The sequence below is a fragment of the Stigmatopora nigra genome, chromosome 11 (genome assembly GCF_051989575.1).
Source record: "Stigmatopora nigra isolate UIUO_SnigA chromosome 11, RoL_Snig_1.1, whole genome shotgun sequence".
Lineage (NCBI taxonomy): Eukaryota > Metazoa > Chordata > Actinopteri > Syngnathiformes > Syngnathidae > Stigmatopora > Stigmatopora nigra.
Window position 1 is genome coordinate 10,263,332 of NC_135518.1, and position 19,416 is coordinate 10,282,747.

The following is a 19,416-nucleotide window of genomic DNA, read 5'->3' on the forward strand; positions in this document are numbered from 1 at the left end:
AACTCGTCTTAGACTGGACTCACGAATAATACATCATGTATTCATAACAAGAAAAGAATTTATGAATAAAAAGGATAAACAGAGATTTAAAAATCTGACAAACAAAAATCTGAATCAATTTATGTAGTGTGGCAATAATTGAAAAAATATGGTGGAATTCAGATGGCAGGAGAATTTGATGCATGATTAATATCAATAACTAAGATTTTCTTATTATGATATCATAATTAATAGAATAAATGATCAATACTGAAACAGAGAAACTATTATTACAACTGTAAAATAAAAGGAATATGGGTTGTGGCTCAGTAAAGTTCAATCTGTCAAATTCAGTAAACAACTCCCTAAGGTTATAGACTTGGAATTTAAGGTTGCACTAAGAAAATGGCTGTCTAGTACAGGTTCGTTCACTTAAAGAACAAGATGTCACCATTGGGCTTTCAAAACGTCCTACAAGACACAGTTCAAGTCTGTATACTGTTTCTACTATTTTGCCAGCCATATAAAACACTGAGGCATCACCCTTTAGATTTAAAGGAGTTACATAGTGTGTTGTATTAGTAAGTCGCATTATGGTGTAGTGGTTCGATTGCCTGACTTTGGAGTAGGCAGGCTCAATTCTCACTGGTGGCGGTATGATTGGGGGTGCGGATGGTCATTTGTCTCTCTGTGTGCCCTACGACTGACTGGCTACCAGTCTAAGGAGTAGTCTGCCTAGGCGCCAGCAACCCCCGCAACCCTTTACCATTGATCATCTATCGCCATCTCCACCACAATCTTGCCATTTAATGAGCCAGTATCTCACTGTATTTAAAGATTTGTGCACATATAAAGCAGTGAATGGAATGAATCCTGGAAGAAAGAACAATGCATGTGACGATACTGACTTTTTTCTCCTCGGCGCCTGATGGGCCAGCTGACGTTAACAGTGTACTTTGCATCTCCTTGACAGAAGACAGATGGTGTTTGGCAGAGGTCACTCGTGCTACACAATAATGAGTCTTTGCCTACTGAGGTAGTCCTCACCCTGCCCACCTATTCGTAACTAAGGGAACTGGCAAGCATTTAATTGCAATGCAATATTAGCAAGGGAAACTTCAAATTATCTGTTTTTATCCAGTGATGTTGGACCAATGACCACCAATAGGAATTAGTGGCAGCTACTAAAGGGCACATTAAGGGGCTTAAGCATTTTTCTTGTTTTTTTGTTGGTTTTTGTGCAATCTTTTAGAGAGAAAATGGATCTAATAATTGTCTTTGCATCTACTGAAGCCAATAATTTAGTGAATGACTTGTAACAGCTAAAATCTAAATTTAAGAGTTGAACAAAAAGGGGAGAATACAGAAACAAAAGCAGACTTTTTGTTTCCAACCTTCAATGCTACCAGGGCTGCTCCTTTCTCTCTCCTACCCTACGCTCTTTTTCTATCCATCAACTGCACAGATAAGTACTGGTCCCACAGAGAGATGAAGGAGGAAACCGATTAGAAAGCAATCTGATGCACAGAAACCTGGCTCGGCACCCCCACCAATAAAGAGAGAACGCTACTATCACACTGAAACAATATCCACATTACAATTTTCAAAGTATTTGTATTTCGATATACACACTTGAATGATTATTTTTATGTCCAGGTGGCATTTCATTGCATGCAGTAGAGCCCTGTCTTTTCCTTTCCTTTTGTTAGTCTGAGTTTGACATTCTATAGTCACTGTAGGGCTCAAATTGATCTCTCTCTCAAAGATGAAAAATGTCAGCTACTGTACATGCAGACATCAACCCAGATCCCCGGGTCATTTATAGAAGCCTGGTTGTGGCAGTAAAGATTTTGTTTTTTTTTCACAAATTGTTTTTTATATAGAACTCTGAATGCCAGTGTAGCAGGTTTGCAACATAATTTGCAATTCATTAATTTTTTCAAGCTACTTTAGTTAGTCCTGAGGCAGAGTTTATAATTAATATACAGCTGACTGGATCTAATTTGAATAGACTTTGCTCTGATTGGCCATCAGTGGAGGGAGTGTGTTGGTGGAAGCTAAGGTACATTGGCAGCATACGCGGGAAGTGAAAACATCACATTGTGAAGACGTGGATTTCAATTGCTCTTAATTGACACCAAGCTATACTATTTCACTATTATACAAAAATATTTACTCACATCACACTGTGGCTTCAGCAGGGTTTTGTGGAGACTCAACCAAAAAGATCCAGATTTTAGGAGATTTTTCTGGATTTTCTGGAGGTATTGGCTTCTTGCAGAGTCTGTAAGACACCATTTAAATTACTGTTATAGTATATAGAAACAAGTCCCCACCATTAACAATGACAAACAGCCGAGGAATCCCTGTGAATGCTCAAGTTCCAGTGCCATTGACAGTGCATGAAGTCCAATCCATTTCTCTCCCAGTCAAAATGAATTGGACACTTAGTGCTGTCAATGGCTGCCAAAGAATTCAATGAGTGCCCTATAGTAGTTCCTTCCATACCAATGTTTTTCCTCCTAAACCTGCCAACTTAATTCACACACCTGTTTCAACTGTTTTGGGCCTCGTAGCTGACAAAGCATATCAAAGCAAAATTTAAGCCATGAGTCACAGAAAAATGGCTGTAGAGGTTAGAGACAGATTTGTGGTAAGGCACAAATCCAGGCAAGGCTACTGAGCAAATTCCGTGGCACTTCCCAAGAGCAGACTAGCCTCTATCTTTCTTAAATGGGAAACAAAAAAATTGGCTCATGTACTATATTTCTTTACTTGTAGTTTTAGGCGTGGATCAGTATGTTGCTTTGAAGAGAAAGTGACACTAACAACTTGCCACGGTAGACAAGCACGTCAAAACAAATCTGGATAATGTGTTTTTTTTTATTTAAAAAAAATTATATTCATGAATCACACTAATCAGATGTAAACAACGCATCATACACAACAACCAAAGAGAATAAACCACTGAAAAGATGAAAGTGTTATTACATGGACTATTTTTATACACACTGTCTAGTATGCAAATGCTAAAACACGCATGTCAATTCTATCCTAATTTAGCAGCAATATTTTAAAAAAAGATACCTGACTATTTAATACCAAGCCAAACCACTGTGAGTAGGAAGGTTGGCAATAATCTGTCGTCAGTGACAGTGAAAAATTATCTATGCTTGCCATCCCTGCTCGAATGTATTTGGTATTGATCACTGTCAATTGCAGAGCATGAGTTATAAGGATGACATTTTCATTAACCTCTCTATAGTAAAATAACAGCATCAGCTATTTAGCAGGATTGTGCACTTTGCATTTGAGAAACAAATCCCTGACAAAGCATGTATGACTATTTCCCCTTTGCTTTTGTTGTTAGAAAAGAAAAGAAATACAGATAACCTGTCTTTTGATGACCATTTTATTATTATGTTTTGTCCATTCCATTTAGTGGTCAGGTCAAATTTGTTCATCAGGTTCTCTGAATTAAATAGTTGCTCTCTTTCAACAACAATGCAAAAATAAAAGAAATGATCCCACAAGGAACAGCTTTAAAGGTGAAGCATAAATTAAATTAATTATAACAAATACTTTGGTGTGTATATTCATTCAGTAACAGCTTAAATATGGTTTTAAATTCACGTTGTCTTACAATATCAATAAAAAGGTCTACTTTGTTCCAATTCAAAACTACTACTGAGTTGTAAGTGAAAAAATAAGTGCATTTAAAAAAAAGCACCCCAATCTAACCCAGACACCAGACAGGGATCTCCTGGAAATGGTTGGCAAGACTCAACCCATAGTCAATGCATGAATAATTTATGAAGGATAGAGGGACATCACTTAGAGAGGCTGCCAATATCGGTTGGTGGGACACAGCCCACCCTCAAGCATTTCATCTTTAGCCCGACCTTTGGATTTAACAATCAAGGAATACCTAGTTTTCTCAAATGGAAAAAGGATAAGATGTAAGCATGACAGTGTTGATGTTTTAGAATTTGGGACGGGTATTGTCATCTCTCGCTATCAAAGAAATCCAGAAACAAAATAATTTGAGGTTTTCAATTCCAAACTGTATCATGGATCTGGTGGATTTATTTTTAAATAAAATTTTGTCTTATTAAGGAGTTGGAATGAAATAGTACCAATTTCAACAGTGTGGAGACTCAGCCAAGATTCAGGGCAAAAAGGGATCATGTGTAGCTGATTTTAATAACTGTGTAGTTTTCTTGTAAACAGACATATTTCTCACAAATGTTCTGTGTGAAAAGCTGTAAACATGGCAGTCTTTGTATGCAAATAAATTCTTAGTTTTAAACTTTTAAGTATGTATTTCAGTAAACAGTAGAAGACAAAGGTGACATGGAGACTGAATATATAGTATAAACTGTATATAGTAGATGCTTGCATGTGTTTGTTATGTAAATATGTCAAGCAACTATAAACACTTTTTACTAGAGTTCAGTCCTCTGTTCACACGAAAAGAATGTCACAGACATTTTCTTCGCTAAGCAACATCTAACAAGAACCATTCTGTACTGCATGTAAATTTTTATTTGCACAATTTAATCAATATGCTGTTAAGAATAGATTAAGTTTAGGTTATTTTCCCCCCTTTATTCGCAATATCCTTTATACAAAAGTAAAATATTTACCATATTATTTCAAGGTTTGTTTGTTTTGTCCCGTTTTTTCTATTATGCAAAACAACAGATCATTAAACAATGGAACAGGCTTCAACATTACAAAGAGAAAAACAAATCATGTATTTATTATCCTAGAAAGAGTCAGGCTGAGCAACAAAGAGGGATATATTTTCATCTTACAAACAGGTCTCATAAGGAGTGTACTTGAAGGAAAAAGGGAAAAGTGCGAATTGCAACAATTGTCCTTGATGAGCGCATATTTGTTGTCTAGAAGACTGACAAATGAGTCCCACTTTGCTGTTCACTCAGCATTACAGAACCAGATTGCTTCATTACTGCTCAATTGATAACAGTGATTTTCCCGCCATCTACACACTCACACTGGATGTTTTTTTGGAAAGGTTAAGTGCTTTTTTTTAGCAGTTGCCACCACCAAACGGTTGGAATGATTTACTTTGTGTGGCACTTTTATTCAGTTGTAATGACATCATCAACCCTCTGACTAAGTATGTCAAAAATGCAACCCTCCTGAAGGCTGTCATTTTGCTCAATGGCTGTTATTGACGGCGCTACAAGCCCAATCCAGTAAAGAAGCATAAGCGAACGTGCATTTGCACCTCCCACTTAAATTGGATTAGACGCCTAGCCTTGTCAATGGCACTGAAAAACAAGAAGTCACAGATCGTCCTCCCGGTTTAAATTAATTGCATATATGTTGTTGGGATAGGCTAAAGCACCCCTCACAACCCTCGTGAGACAGACTGGAAGATGAATAAATGGATTTAATACATTAGGAGATCAATAAAGTGTTAATATAAATTAACTAGAAATTGCAGTTTCAACATTCACCATTTGCTCAGTCCCCAGTATTGATTTTGAGATACTCGTTTCACTGGCTTGTGGACTTATCCGGGTGTTTGTATTGATTTGGGGTAAGTTCCTGTTGATTTTGGGATATTTCAAAGACAAATAAACTCATCTTACGGCTTCCAAAATACTCTGCTATTATGTTTTATTTGTTTATGAATTTTATCGTATATAAATGAGTTCCCAACAAAGGTTAAAGGAGAACTTTATGCACATGACGTCTCTTTGGCAGGCAATTTACAAGAAGACAGCCACATTGAAAATCGACTATGCAAAGTACTTGCTTTGTAAAACTCTAATAAGGGTAAAAAACAAATGGTAGTGAGTGATGTTATATTGATTTGCTCACCTGGCTTCCATGTACGTAGGTAGATTGGGTGAGGAAAGGGATGTTGGTCTCAGTGTGTGCCCTGTGATTGATTGACCAATCTTGGGCACAGTTCAGCTTTCAACACTACCAATGGAAACTGGTTTGAGCTTCCTAGATGGAAATAAAATGAGTTGTATAAAAATATTTGTAGGGTTTAAAATGTGTGCAATGAAATCAAATAAACACATTTGATCAAACACTGAAAAGATGACATTTTGACAAGATAGGCAAACTGGCAAATAATCTACAAAGACACCCGAGTTTAAGTGACATAAAAAGGAATAACAGTTGCTGACAAGTAGGTCCTCTGAATTTGCAGGTGTGGAAAAAAAAACACCTGTGCAGGCTTAGTGACTAAACGTCAGTGCAGTGATGGATTTATGTGCCAGGTCTGCAAAAATGGCACCCAAAGGATTACAGTATTTTTGCAGAAGACAATTGTTGTGTACTTGTCCTTGCCAATGTGGATGATTGGCGGCTAATCAGGTGGATGTTTTCATCCTCCTGTTGTGAATTTGATTTAAATTTGTTTGTTATTGGTAGAAATCCAATTTAAAACTATTGAAAACCAACCATTGCCAATGGCAGCCAAGTAGTCAGTCAAAAAAGAAAGAAAATACACCCCTCTAAACAAAACAAAAATATTACCTGGTCCAAACATTTTTGCATTTTTAAATTTGTTTTTTTTTGTAGGGAATATGTGAATAACAATTAAGTGTGATGAACAAAGCTTGCTATTTTGCATAATGTGTCTGTTTAAAATAAATGAACTAACAAATTGATTTGAATAAACTATCAAATTGGCCAACCTTGGTCAAATATTTCAATGTTAATAACAGTATAACCTTGTGTAATTCACTCTGCAAATGGTTTTGTATAAATAACGATGATTCCAGGAAAATGTTCACTGGTATGAAGATAATCCGTCAATGTATTTTAAAGTTTGAAACAAGATTTTTCCTTTCTTCATAAGTAAAGCAGCAAAACCTGTGAAAACAAGCTCCTTCTATCAGTACTATTATTATAATTTTAGTTACTTGGGCTTGTGTATTTCGTTATTTTAAAAATATAGGGATTTCTCTCATTGGGGTTTAAGTCTTCTTAGAATTTCAGCTGGCTGAAGTCAAGTTGCGCCCTGGATTGGTCGCAAATAAAACGAAAAGACTAACTTTAAAAATTGAGTATGAAATGCATTTTAAAAAAATCAATGCAGTGGTATTTTGTTTGTAACATTAACATTTTCATTCGTTGTGGGGGTTTGACTCTTTGGCAACAGCTCCTCCTCCTCTGCTGTATCATAATGAGGAAAAACTGTGCCACCAAGTGGGTGTCTGGCAGACAACAGCAACTACAATATTACTTGTTGACAAGTGGTCAACTCATCCTGCTACTAGTACTATGCCCACTGTGCAAATTATCATTCTTATATACAGGTAGGGCGATCATTTGCTGCCAACCTCTCCCATCTAAAAAGGGTTTGGAGGTCTAGGAATGTCAATGTCAACCAATCCCCCAAGAGCCTAAAAAAATACATTTGAAAAATATAATAAAAAACAAAAAAACTATTTTCTGTCATCAACCTTTCCTCAGTATATGCATCACTCTCCATTCCATGGCACACTAATAGGAAACAGCAGACAAATCTGGGCACAAAACCATGTGATTCCAGCCTTGCCAGCGCATCCAATTAGCAAGTCAAGCCAAACCACTGCCTGAGGCAAATGGAAATGTAGATAAGATCCTACAGACAAATTGGGGTTACAATATAGTAATAAGGGGTTGAGCAGGGGGAGTCTTAAGATGCTATCTAATAGACATGCTGACTTGGCTTCTGCTGACTAAGCATTAACCCAAAAAGCAAAATGACATATGGATAATGACATTTAGTCATATCAAAAATATATATAATAATTTACATGGCAGGTCACAGACATGGTAGTTTGGGCTCATCACAGTACAATGTGCTTTGTATGGTTTCCCATTTGGTTTAGTCAAATAAAACCCTGAGAATGGAATCTATTCATACTATTTCTTTCTTCACAGAAGGATGATGAAAGAAATAGTCTGCATGAGTCCGTTCTTTTCAAATATCAGAATTCAAGCTACTTTTGTTATTAAAACGGAGAGTAAACTTCCCACTTCTTGTCTAACGAAAGCATGAGATTTACATGAAAATGTCACTTTACCAATCTTGATAAGCAGTAAGTGGGAAGCTGCAGGTGGCATGTTTTCGGAAGTGTGACTACAATTCAGAAGATAAAATGCAGCTCTTCGCTCAGCATCGACGATCAGAGAACAACTTCCCATGGGTGTATGTAAAGGGGGGGAAGAAGCTCTTTGCCGCTCCGTGGGGGAAGGTGGATAGGGCTCTGCATGCAGCCAGAGGCGATAACACAATATGGAAATACTAGTAGAAAGATGCGTGTTTGACAGTGGCATTTGTGTATGTAGACACAATTTAGGTTTTGCATTATCCAAGATTATCCTGATAAAAACCCTCATTCCTTTACATTTTTCTTTTTTAAAATTGTCATTCTTGTCATTTTGAATTGAATTACAGGGGTGAAAAGGGGCAAATAATAATAATATGGAATCATGCATTTGCTAACTTCTAATATATTTTATATGTTTAATTTAAACCAAAAAAAAACTAAATCCATCTTGACTCAATAACTGTCAAAAAATGTGATGGCTGAAGCAGGTCTGCTAAAAAAAATGAGCCCTTAGTGGCATTCACTTAATTACTGCTTCAGGTGAACCTTAGTGATTTGGTTTTATTTTATTTAACTCATGCAATGTGAATAGTAATTAATAATCAAAGTATGTTTGACAATCACATTTTGAGGTCTGCAGTCAAAAAAATGCTGATGTAATTATTCTTCCTTGAAATGTGGGTTTAATTTATTGCATTGCCTGGAGCTTGTCTGGGTTTGGAGGGGATTTTTGATCTAATCATGACATTGGTATCCCATGTTTTGCTTATATACTTTAATCCAATTAAATATCTTTGAGATCTTTGTTGTTGTAGTTTTTTTTAATGTGTAGTGGTCTTTAATAATTCGTACTTGGGTATTGTTGCATTATGATTGCGAATGATTTTCCAGGCTCCAAATCTGATTTTTTTTAACCAAAAAGTGCCTAGGGCCATTTAATTTACATATTTTTATGTCATCTACTCATTCTAGATTATTAAAGGCTGTTGATTTATTAAGTTAACATTTGCACAGTGAACTAAAAAAAAAACTATATAGAAAATTGAAGTTTTCAACCAAAACTTGATTCAAATATCCTTTTTTTTTTAACTAGTCAATCAAAACATTCTCCCTTTAGGATATGTGATAACATATGGGATCGCAAAATTGTCTCAATTTCAAATAAACCTCTATTACATTTTTACAATCTCATCAAAAAGGCTTACAGGAAAAGAATGCCCTTTCCTCATTTTAATATTGTACATAGCAGTGCATTTTAAATATGAATCAGCCCCACATGAAACAGAAGTCGTGGCTAAGGAAAACTATCTCTTGCCGCTTTTATTTCACCATGTCTGCGCTGCATTCAAATAGTCCGCAAGATTCTTTGTTGCCAAGCAACATGAACCTGAGATAGTTTATAGCCCTCTAGTTAAGCAGTTTGCCCCTCAGGCTTTTGAGCTATATGAGGCACACACCCTTTCCCCTGGACCACAACAAAGTATAGTTCCCAAATTAAGATTCTGCTACTGATTAAAGAGGCTCAATAAGTAGCAGGAATTTCCCCAAAACCTCTTGGGTAAAGTTTATTTTATAGCAGTCTAATTGGAGATGGAGAAAAATGAAGGAAGTCAGTGAAATGAGGTTACAGTGAAGAATATGTTAATCTTGACATGATATTGCTTTTTTTTCGAAAATGAATAGGTTTGCATAGTAAAGCCCCTGATGTTAATCTATTTTTGATGCTGTTTCCACTCCAGGTTTCTCAGATTTAGTAGTGTTAGAACATTGAGCGTAAAGTACGTTTATCACTTTTGAAATAAAAGAAAATGGAGTTGTTAAATATAGTGTAAGCTTAAAAACAGCAAAATACTGTGTGGTGGCTCCTAAAACTCTACTGAATGTGAGTTTGTTTATATACAGCCAGTGGTGTACCTTCTCCTCTGACATTTGTACGTGCACTGCCAGAAAAAATAAACATTTTCTTTCCTACACCGCTTGTCAGCAGGGGCCACTGCGCTTTAACATTTCCGCCCTATCCATTTTCACTCTTATCAGTACCATTGGCAATTATAGACGTTCTTTTAATGAGTTTGTTACCCTCTTACTTCAAATGGATTGAACATGTACCAGTGATAATATCACAGGATAAGAATGATTGGATGCAACACGATTGGATCGTCTTAGGTAGTCCGACAAATGCTCCTTTTTTATGGCCGCAAGAATAAGGTATACTGGGTAGGGTGATTGGGATTTGGGAACTAGATCTTGAAGAGTACACACTATGTAGCATTGGTGTGTTATTCCTTCGTACTCTCCTATACGATGATATTAATTCTGTGCTGTAAATACCACAACATTAATTTCTATTCATTCATTTATCTGAATGCCGTTTTTGCATGCCATAACAATATGCACAAAAGCCAAAACTAACTGAGCTGGCAAAGCTGGAGTTGTCAGTATACCATTCTCACACTCCTGAGGTGAGAAATTAACCAGATTGGAGCCCTCATGCTGTTGGACATGATCCAGTTTAATTAGTGGAAATCTGAGAATACAAAGCCCTGACAAGTGAACTATCAGTCATGGCATCTTCGAGGAACACGAGGGGAGCGCTAATATAATTTTGCAGCCGATCTGAATTTGTAAACAACATTGATAAATATGACACTGCCTTTACAAATGGCTGTGGTTTAGAAAAATGGCAGGTCATTACAATAAAGTCTCAGGGCCAGAACTGTCACTAATACAGATAATGGCCTGGGGATAAACTGCGTCATTGATTTCCCTTCACCAGCATGAGGGCCAACAACATAAGATAAGAAAACACAAAGGAGAGAATGTGTAAAGAAAGTAGTTGACAGTGGATTAAAACCGAAATGGTAGAACAAAGACAGTCCTAAAAGTATTGTGATTAAAACAGCTGCACCTTATTTTGGCATGTTTTTCTACAATCTCAGTGACAACATCAACGCAATGCTCACAACGCCTTTGCAGCATTTGCCTCTCTGGATATCAAGTCCTTCATCTTTTAAATGTGGCATTTTAATTCTGCATCACTTCTTAGTGCCAACAAAGATACAAAGGCTGAAATATTTCCCATTTATTTTCTCTTTACTTCTTAAACTTGGATTCTATGTATTGTCACAATAGGTGGAATGTTGTATAGGGAATAAATTCACATAAAACTGAATTTAATTGAGCATTTTTCAGGCTTCCACTGAGCTGAAGTATCTAAAAATAAGGTGTGTTCTCAGCCAAATGAACACAAAATGTCTGCGTAGCCGGAAATCATGCTCAGGGGAACAATGAGAAAGGTAACATTCGGAAGGAGCTGTGATCAGCCATGATGAGTGGCAGGTCAATGACAAAATCCAAAAACAAACTACACTTACACAAAGGAGTTTCATTGCTCTACAGGGCAAATGGAAAATGAGTTCCAAATAATGAAGCAGTACCCAAGTGAATGGAACGCAACCTTGAGATCAAATTACCAATAGAAATGTCTATTATAACAGTCAAACGCTGTGAATGATTGCCTCTGTAATTTTTGTTTGTTGCGTACATGGATAATAGGTTTTAAAAAATCAATTGATTAAAAACACTGCTTTTCTGTTCATTATACAGTGTTTCTCTTAACATTAACCGAATTTCACCCCCATTGGGGCAAGTGACTAATTTTGGTATATTATGTATTGTATCAATATCTTGTTGTGACAGAATCCTACAAAAATTGAGCAGCAGTCCCAAAACAAACAATCCGTCAGGTATCAGCTTGCCTGCAGTACCACATCGTTCTTTCAACACCCACTCGTTGTCCAACAGCATGCTTTTTACAGTTTGTGGTCTTCCTGCTGCCTACGGGAGCAAGCTTATTTCTCCATGTTTCCAAAAATACTGGCAGTTTTTTTGCAATGGAAAATCGTGAACTAAAGTTTCATATAGGTACTTCTTTTGGGTTCTAAGTTTATAGAATGGAAGCACCATCATAGGCCACCATATGTAATTATGTTAAAGTTACTAGTAATAGTTATGAGATTAATTTTAATACCTTGTTTGGCCTTCTATTGCGTTGGTTAGCTCTCCATTTTGGTGCAGGATTTTTTCATGTACTTTACCAGCCTGTCATGCATGTTTTTGGGGAATATGAGAGGAAATCGAAGTGCCAGGGGAAAACCTACGGAAGCCCGGGTAGAACATGCAAACCAAAGCCAGGACCCCAGTACTGTGAGGCCAAAGAACTAACCACTCAGACCCCGTTGTCCATTTATAAAAATTAAATTAAAATAAAGAAGAAATACAATAACGGCATGGTCACCTTGCAGTAATAGAGTTAATGTACCTTGTTACAACTCACCTAAGGTTATAGCAGCCAGTGTTGTAATTTGTAGATATAGACTTTCTTTGATAGAGTCGAGGCTTTAGGATGTGGTGGTTGTTCTTTCTCAATGAGTCACAGCATAGTTGAAAACGTCCTCTGGAATGGTGAAAGCCAAATCCTGCCTCGCATTTTCATCCTTTCGAAGATAAATTGTCTGCCAGCCAGCTGAGGTAGATCATTCCGGGCTCTAAATGAAGAGAGAGCCAGAAGAGACGGCCTTGTCAATTTGTTCCCAATATCCGCCCCGGTCTCCTCCTGTCCACTTTACGCCTGCCAAGTAGAAACATCTCAATCCATGCAGGAAGATGTTGCAGAATTCCATTTTCAATACCACCACATCCAAATGAACATGTCCATGTTTTGAACTTATAGTAAGACAAGAAAAGTGATTTATTAAAACTATCAATGCTCATTGAAAAAATGGTTTACCTCCCACAGGCTAAGTCCTGGCTGATAAATGTTTCCACACATGCGCCAGTAACCAGTCTCGAACCATTTAGTCTGCATTCACACACTTTATAGCAGTTTAGCCAATGGCAGGTGTACATAGAAACAGTTTAAATCAGGAGAAATGAGCATTGTTTTACTGACTGTCGCAAATAGACAGATAGCTTACTGGCACTGCCATTTAAAGGCCAGTGTTAACCTGAACAAAACCGTTTAGTAAGACAAACCACTTGCTAAATTGCATTGCTGATTGATGGGGAAACTATTTGCATTTTCCTCCATTGGGCCAAGCTAATTTTCACGGGCAAGTTCACCTACAGAGAGAGATTAATGAGTTAATCCAATCTATTTTCTTTCCTCTATGTGGAATGTAACTATTGGCAAATGTGGCCACCTTAATGCATCTCTAAAGCCTCCTGGATGCCCAAGAAATGTGATGGATTAATCTCAATTGTAGTTGATAAACATGCATAAACAAAGAAAAGTGTCTGAATGAGCTCATAGGAATAATGTAACAAAGGTCCACTTGGATATCTGCTAATGTTATATTTTAATGCACGTTATTGTTGTTCTGTTCTGTTTTCCTGTACATCCTACTTTGCTAAATGAATGTATATATGCTACAAGACATCTTCCTCTACCGTGGAAACAAAACACAGGGAAATAATTAGAATGAGGCGCTGAAAGAATTAAAAAACAAAGCTTTTGTTTTAAAAATTCACCACTATCATCTGTATGCAGACTTGTGTTCTACTTACTCCACTCAGAGCCTCCAGTCTGGAATTTCTCTAATAAGCATTTATTTGCATTACAGATCCTCCTTTAAGTCAAATATCATGCAATGATTCAAAGTTTTGTCGAGCAAATTGTTTGTTAGGAGCCTACTTAGGAAAAGCAATGCTTTTATTTGTTGTTTCAAATTAAAAGTAGTACTGCTAATGTTTGCAATGGATAAACTGCTTGCAGAGAATCATCCCTTAGAATGAAGTCTGCAGTTGTATTGAACTATTTCTCATTTAAAATACATATTTATAACACTCACAGTGTCAAGAAGAGGTTCTGTGGTTGAAGCTCAAAGCACATCTTAAATGGATATTGCCAGAATGTGTGGGTATTTTGCAGTGTTGTTTGTATGTCTGCTCTTTGAATGGTTGATGATACCCCACCTCCTGCTCAAAATCACCTGCTACAGAACATGTTACTCTAATGATGATGAGCACATTGCAAATGTACTTAATAGACAGTGTTTTGTTATTGTGGGGATTTTTTTTCAAAGTGCTTGATATATTCTTACCGTTCCACATTTGAAATATTTAAAAAATTAATGTAATCTTTTCAACTCTTTCTCCAAGAGAATTTGATCTTGTCCTCACCCTCCTACAACCTTGTCTTTAACTCACAACTTTTTCTACACCCGTGGACAGTTTAAATTTTGTTTTGTTTATCTTTTTAATGATGTTTGAATATGCCGGGGTGCCCATAAAAATCCCAACTACTAACCCTGATCTGACTCTCAACCGATGACTTCAAAACTGTGAGACGGATCTCCTCACCACAAGTTCACACTATTGTCTCTCTTTGTTATCTTCCATGCAATTAATCGAACAAAAAAGGCCACTTGGGAATTAATAATGCATACCCTGCAATTAGTCTATAGAATTCTTTGAAGAAAAGTAATGCACACACACACACGCATAAGGACTTGCCCCAGTTCTAGTTTCTGTGGCAATCCCCAGTGGGGGTTACCCCAAATTCCTGTCTCAAAACTATACGAACAAAAATTACAAAATGATGATAAGCATATATTTTCACTGGCTTTAATTACGACCATTGTATCTGTTTAAATGGAGTTACAGACATTAACAGTAGTCTAGTTCTAATGAGTGAAACAGCCAATTTATTCATTCATATTCCATACCGCTTATCCTCACAAGGGTTGTGGGACCCTCCATTTATGTGTGATCAACTTCACTTACAACTGACATTATGAATATGATATTTTATTTAGACAAAGGGTGGTTGGAATTCATCTGTTAAGGGGTTGCCTTTGAAGCTGCGGCTTAAAGAAGAATTCACTGCATACAAAAAGAATGCCCTGTAGGGAAATATTATGTAATGACACGCCTTCTCCCGCTAGATGGCAGACCATCCAGATATACATTTTTTTTCTCCTGCAGAGCCTCATTAGTAGTCCTTCTAATGAATCTTATCTATTTTCAGAAGCCTGAGTCACCATCTGTTGTCTCTGCAATTCTCTGATGTCTGGTTTTATTAACAATGTCACTCAACAGAGTAGAGATCTTTTCTATGTCTAAATTGAAAATAAAAAGTGTGTCATGCGGTATTTTAATTGGCTACTTCCTAAATCAGGAAAAATGATGAACCGACGGAAGAAGATATTGTGATTAGGCAGAATATTTCATTTAATTTGGCTTCAATTTTCCAGATCTGCAAAGATAACCAAATTGCTTACCAACTATCCATTGAAAAACAGAATTGTCCCATATTCAGAAATATTGAGCCTACAATGGACAAACTCAAAAATAGTGTTTGAATGGGCTACTCATACATTGCTATTAAATTTGATGTATATTGGTGTATTTTTTAATCACTTAACATACAATAAAGGACAAAAACATGACAGTTATCTGGCTGGGCTGCTCTCATTTATTTATTTATTTTCAGGAAGTTGGCACATCTAGTATGTAAGATTAAATGTGCCTGTACTTGTCTGAGCATTTATTGTTTTGCCACAGCAGTATTTGTGGGTGGAATAGGCTGATTAACTCATTGCTTGCCATTGACATATATAGACTTTTGATGGTAATTTTTACATTGATCATCCAGTAACTTTGACATATTACCACTCGTGCCACTTAAACTAAAACAAATGTAAAACTTTTCTACCTTTGGGGCAATTTTAATGTTATTCAATAAATGTATTCATTGTGTAATGTATTTGTGTACATTGCACTAGAGACAAGACAATTAGTGAACTTATATTATTGCAACTCAAATTTCCTATTACGTTACATTGGCTTGCCCTATGCAACACTACATTACAATATAAATGAGTTACGAGAAGTTTTGTGAAATCATTATATTGTATTTGGTATTATGATCCCACTATTGTCATATACAATCATCATTTTATGAGAAAAACATCCCATACCACTTATAACCCAAGCTAAACCCATCCATTAAAAACAAGTGTGATGCAGAGTACAATTTGTTCCACTCATTTGAGGAAGTAGATTGCTCACCAGACTGTGTCACACGCAAACTGCAATACCGCCTTATATCGAAGTCGGCTCACATGGCAACATGATATTTGGAGAGCCAAAATAGTAAGGAGCCTGTCAACTGCCTTAAGGAACAATAGACTGCACAAGGACTGACAAAATCTAGAGTCTAAAAGCAAAAAGAGTCTCTTTGCAGGATGTGAGATGTCAGCCATAATCTTAAGTTGGACATAAATTGCTCTCTTCGCAATGATGGATTTCCATCCCAAGGCTTCTCATAAACATCTCCAGAGTAGAACTGCTGTATTTTGAGCCTGTGGGGTCTCACGCGCGACGTGACAATGTGTTGTTGTTGGTTTTTTTTCTGTTGGCAGCCTGCATATACCCTGAGATCTATCCACACTTCCCCGCATGGGACAGGACACCGTGTCAGAGAACTGCTCGGCCTTAATGTCGCTTCCAGGCACAAGCTGACTTAGGCTGGTGGAGCTACTACCATTTTTCTTGGTGATTTATAGACCGGGGATAATGATAACACAACGTGGACTCGAGCATGTAGACCTCTCCTCAAGGAAACAAAAGTTGAATGAGTAAGAGGAGGGTTTTGAGATTAGGCTGTTTTGTCCAAAGAGTCAAAAAGTCACCGACCGGAGGGCAGGGCGTGTCGTGTGTGGGCTGTCCTGGGTCAGCTTACCTCTCCAACTCTGCACATTGACCTTTTAATGTGGGCGATACCACCTCTCCTTTCACCCAGGTTTTTACGACCCCATGTAAATCTCTCTCCGGTAACACAAGCTTGTCAGCCCTCCTCAAGTCTCTTTCTTTTCAACACATTTATCCTCATCGAAAATTCAAAGAGGTCCCGTTATGGGGAGGCGGTATGCGGCTCAACTCCAGTTAAAGGAGACTGTGAAAGACCGAGGGATGATCAAAAAGGAGAAAGTCCATAGCGAAACCCTAGACATGGGAATGGGTGGACAATCCGATGAGCGAGGTGGGAAAAAAAACGAAGAGAAAACTCTTTGATGAAAAGCAGCCGACAGCATCAATAAGTCATTAAAGTAGATATGGAGATAAAAAAGGGATTTAAAATAACACAGGCAATCAGAAAGTGATGTCTCCATTAAATGATAAATCTTGGAGAGATACAAGGGCCGAAATAAACAAAAGATTCAAGAAAAATAAACGAGCATTTGTTTTACGGCCTTAACCAATTTTGACCCAATCCCCTCAATTGAGGACAGCCTATATTTCTTTCCTTCTTGAGATAAATGAGTTTTCCCCTTTTGTGCCAATATCTTGACAGCAATGTAACCTAAAAATTGTTAACTTGCATTAAAATGGGTACACTGAACACACTTTTTTGGCTATCCACCACCAGACCATTATTGACCTGTTTATATTGCAACTCAAATATCTTATTATTTTACATTAATCTACGATATACTACCATTGACATCAATGGGATTGACAAATGAGTATTCACTGCCAGCAGGTACTTTAATACTAAATAATAATGTAACGCTATGCATGAAAACAAATGTTATGTCCATCTAATGCTGTTAAATTACCAAAAAAATAAAACAGTCACTTTAAAAAAAAAAAATTGTAAATAAAATAACTACAGGCTCTAAGGTTATTTGTGAACAGGCTCTGTTGGTGCAGTGTGGTCATTAACTGGCCTAGACAGGACTCACTTTTACAACATGATGTTCTCCAATAAAACATCACCCAGAGAATTCAGCTTCATGTTTTCACGGTTGTATGCGCTCTAATAATAGACGCTGCTGTTGAAAATACATGGGTGCAAGCAAGAAAATCTGACCTGTCTCTATTGTGCAGCTGTTCTGCGTGTTTCCAACACACACAAAACTCAACCTGATCCATCTTAGTTAACAAATAAGAGTCGTAATACTCTGACATGGGTCACAATTATTCATGTTTCCACATTGTGAAACCAGGAAACTCCTGGAGGGAATACTCATAACACAATTTACCAGTTAGAAAATTTAACCGGTTCAGCAATTATATTGACAGCTAGGAAAGGTAAAACAAAAGGATGAAAAAAAATCCCCTGACATATTTCATGCGGTTTTATATTTGATTCCATTCCCTATTCCTGCATCATTTCGTTAATAGTGTGTGATAGCATCCGCGGGATATCTTAATAATTTAAATGGCCCTTTTGCCGGCGAATGTTGCTCATATTACTTTTCCAAATTGCTTTATATTTTTGCCAGTGTGACTGTCATGAGGAAATGTGGATTACTTTGAAATGATCTAAGAAATAACGGCACTCACTGGGCCCGTGCAGCAAATCCTAATCATCCAATCGCACCGTCTCTAAGCCCAGGGAATGGTTTTTTTGCACTGATTGTGTTGAAGACAGAGGGCCAAACAAAGTCATTGTACAAATGTCGCTCCCATTCAGCCATTAGTTGTGAGACACTTTAACTACTTACCATCAGGCCTTTCATGACTGCGGGCTTGTTAGGACTTTAATGACTTGGAATCCCCCTGAACAAACACATCGTGTAAAAAGAGGTCACATGGCTCTCCTTTCACTCTTCGCCTCTGCGCTCACTTTTGTTTGTTTATTTGAAGGCGTCTTACTAAAAACACAGTGTCCCCAACTCTGGATTAGGTGCCCTTGTTCACACTAATGTCTCAAAATGGATAGGCATTAAGCCCTGACTCTTTGAAATGGCCTAATTATATTGTATTTAAAGGGAAACGTAGAACAATGGGTGCCAGTAGGACAACACAATTTAATCAGTTGTATTGTATGGGATCATTAGGTTGAATTGGAGTTAAACAGATGGAGATTAGATTTGTTTAAATCCCTTGGACACTTGCTTTTCAGGAGCAAAATGGGTCATTTTGCCTTTTGGGACTGTCACTCAGTGTTGGAGGAGACTCGTATATTAGTAGATGATAGCTCATTGCCTGCCATTGGCAGCATTAGATGTCCAACTGAGAGGCTGGAAGTAAATGGAAGTTCAGTCGTTACTACACCAACAGATTCAATATCTATCAGATTTTTCAAACTATATAAATTGCACTTTTTTAATGGAGTTTTATAGATCTGGACTGAATTGAGCCAAGAAAGGCATCATGAATGATTGGCAGCAGAACAGCATGTTGGTCTTTTCCTGCCTTGTAGGCAGCAAATGGTGCACAGTGCATACAGGGAGAGTAGAAGGGAGGGGTGAGGATAAACACCCTGGCCTTTCTATGAGGCCAGATGGGCTTTTGGCCCTATATTGTTGCTTTTAACAAAGCATACATGCTCATTAACTAA

At 37.3% G+C, this 19,416-nt stretch overlaps 1 long non-coding RNA gene across 1 annotated transcript in view; it reads right to left on the reverse strand.

The window, feature by feature from the left end:
- Nucleotides 1-2,150: 2,150 nt before the first annotated feature.
- Nucleotides 2,151-19,416, reverse strand: part of LOC144204512 (uncharacterized) — a 31,232-nt gene continuing 13,966 nt past the window's right edge. The window contains exons 3-5 of the long non-coding RNA XR_013327905.1: nucleotides 12,403-12,613; nucleotides 5,833-5,964; nucleotides 2,151-2,263 (exon numbers count right to left, since the gene is read on the reverse strand). This is a non-coding gene — a long non-coding RNA (uncharacterized LOC144204512). The remainder of the gene's footprint in view (nucleotides 2,264-5,832; nucleotides 5,965-12,402; nucleotides 12,614-19,416) is intronic.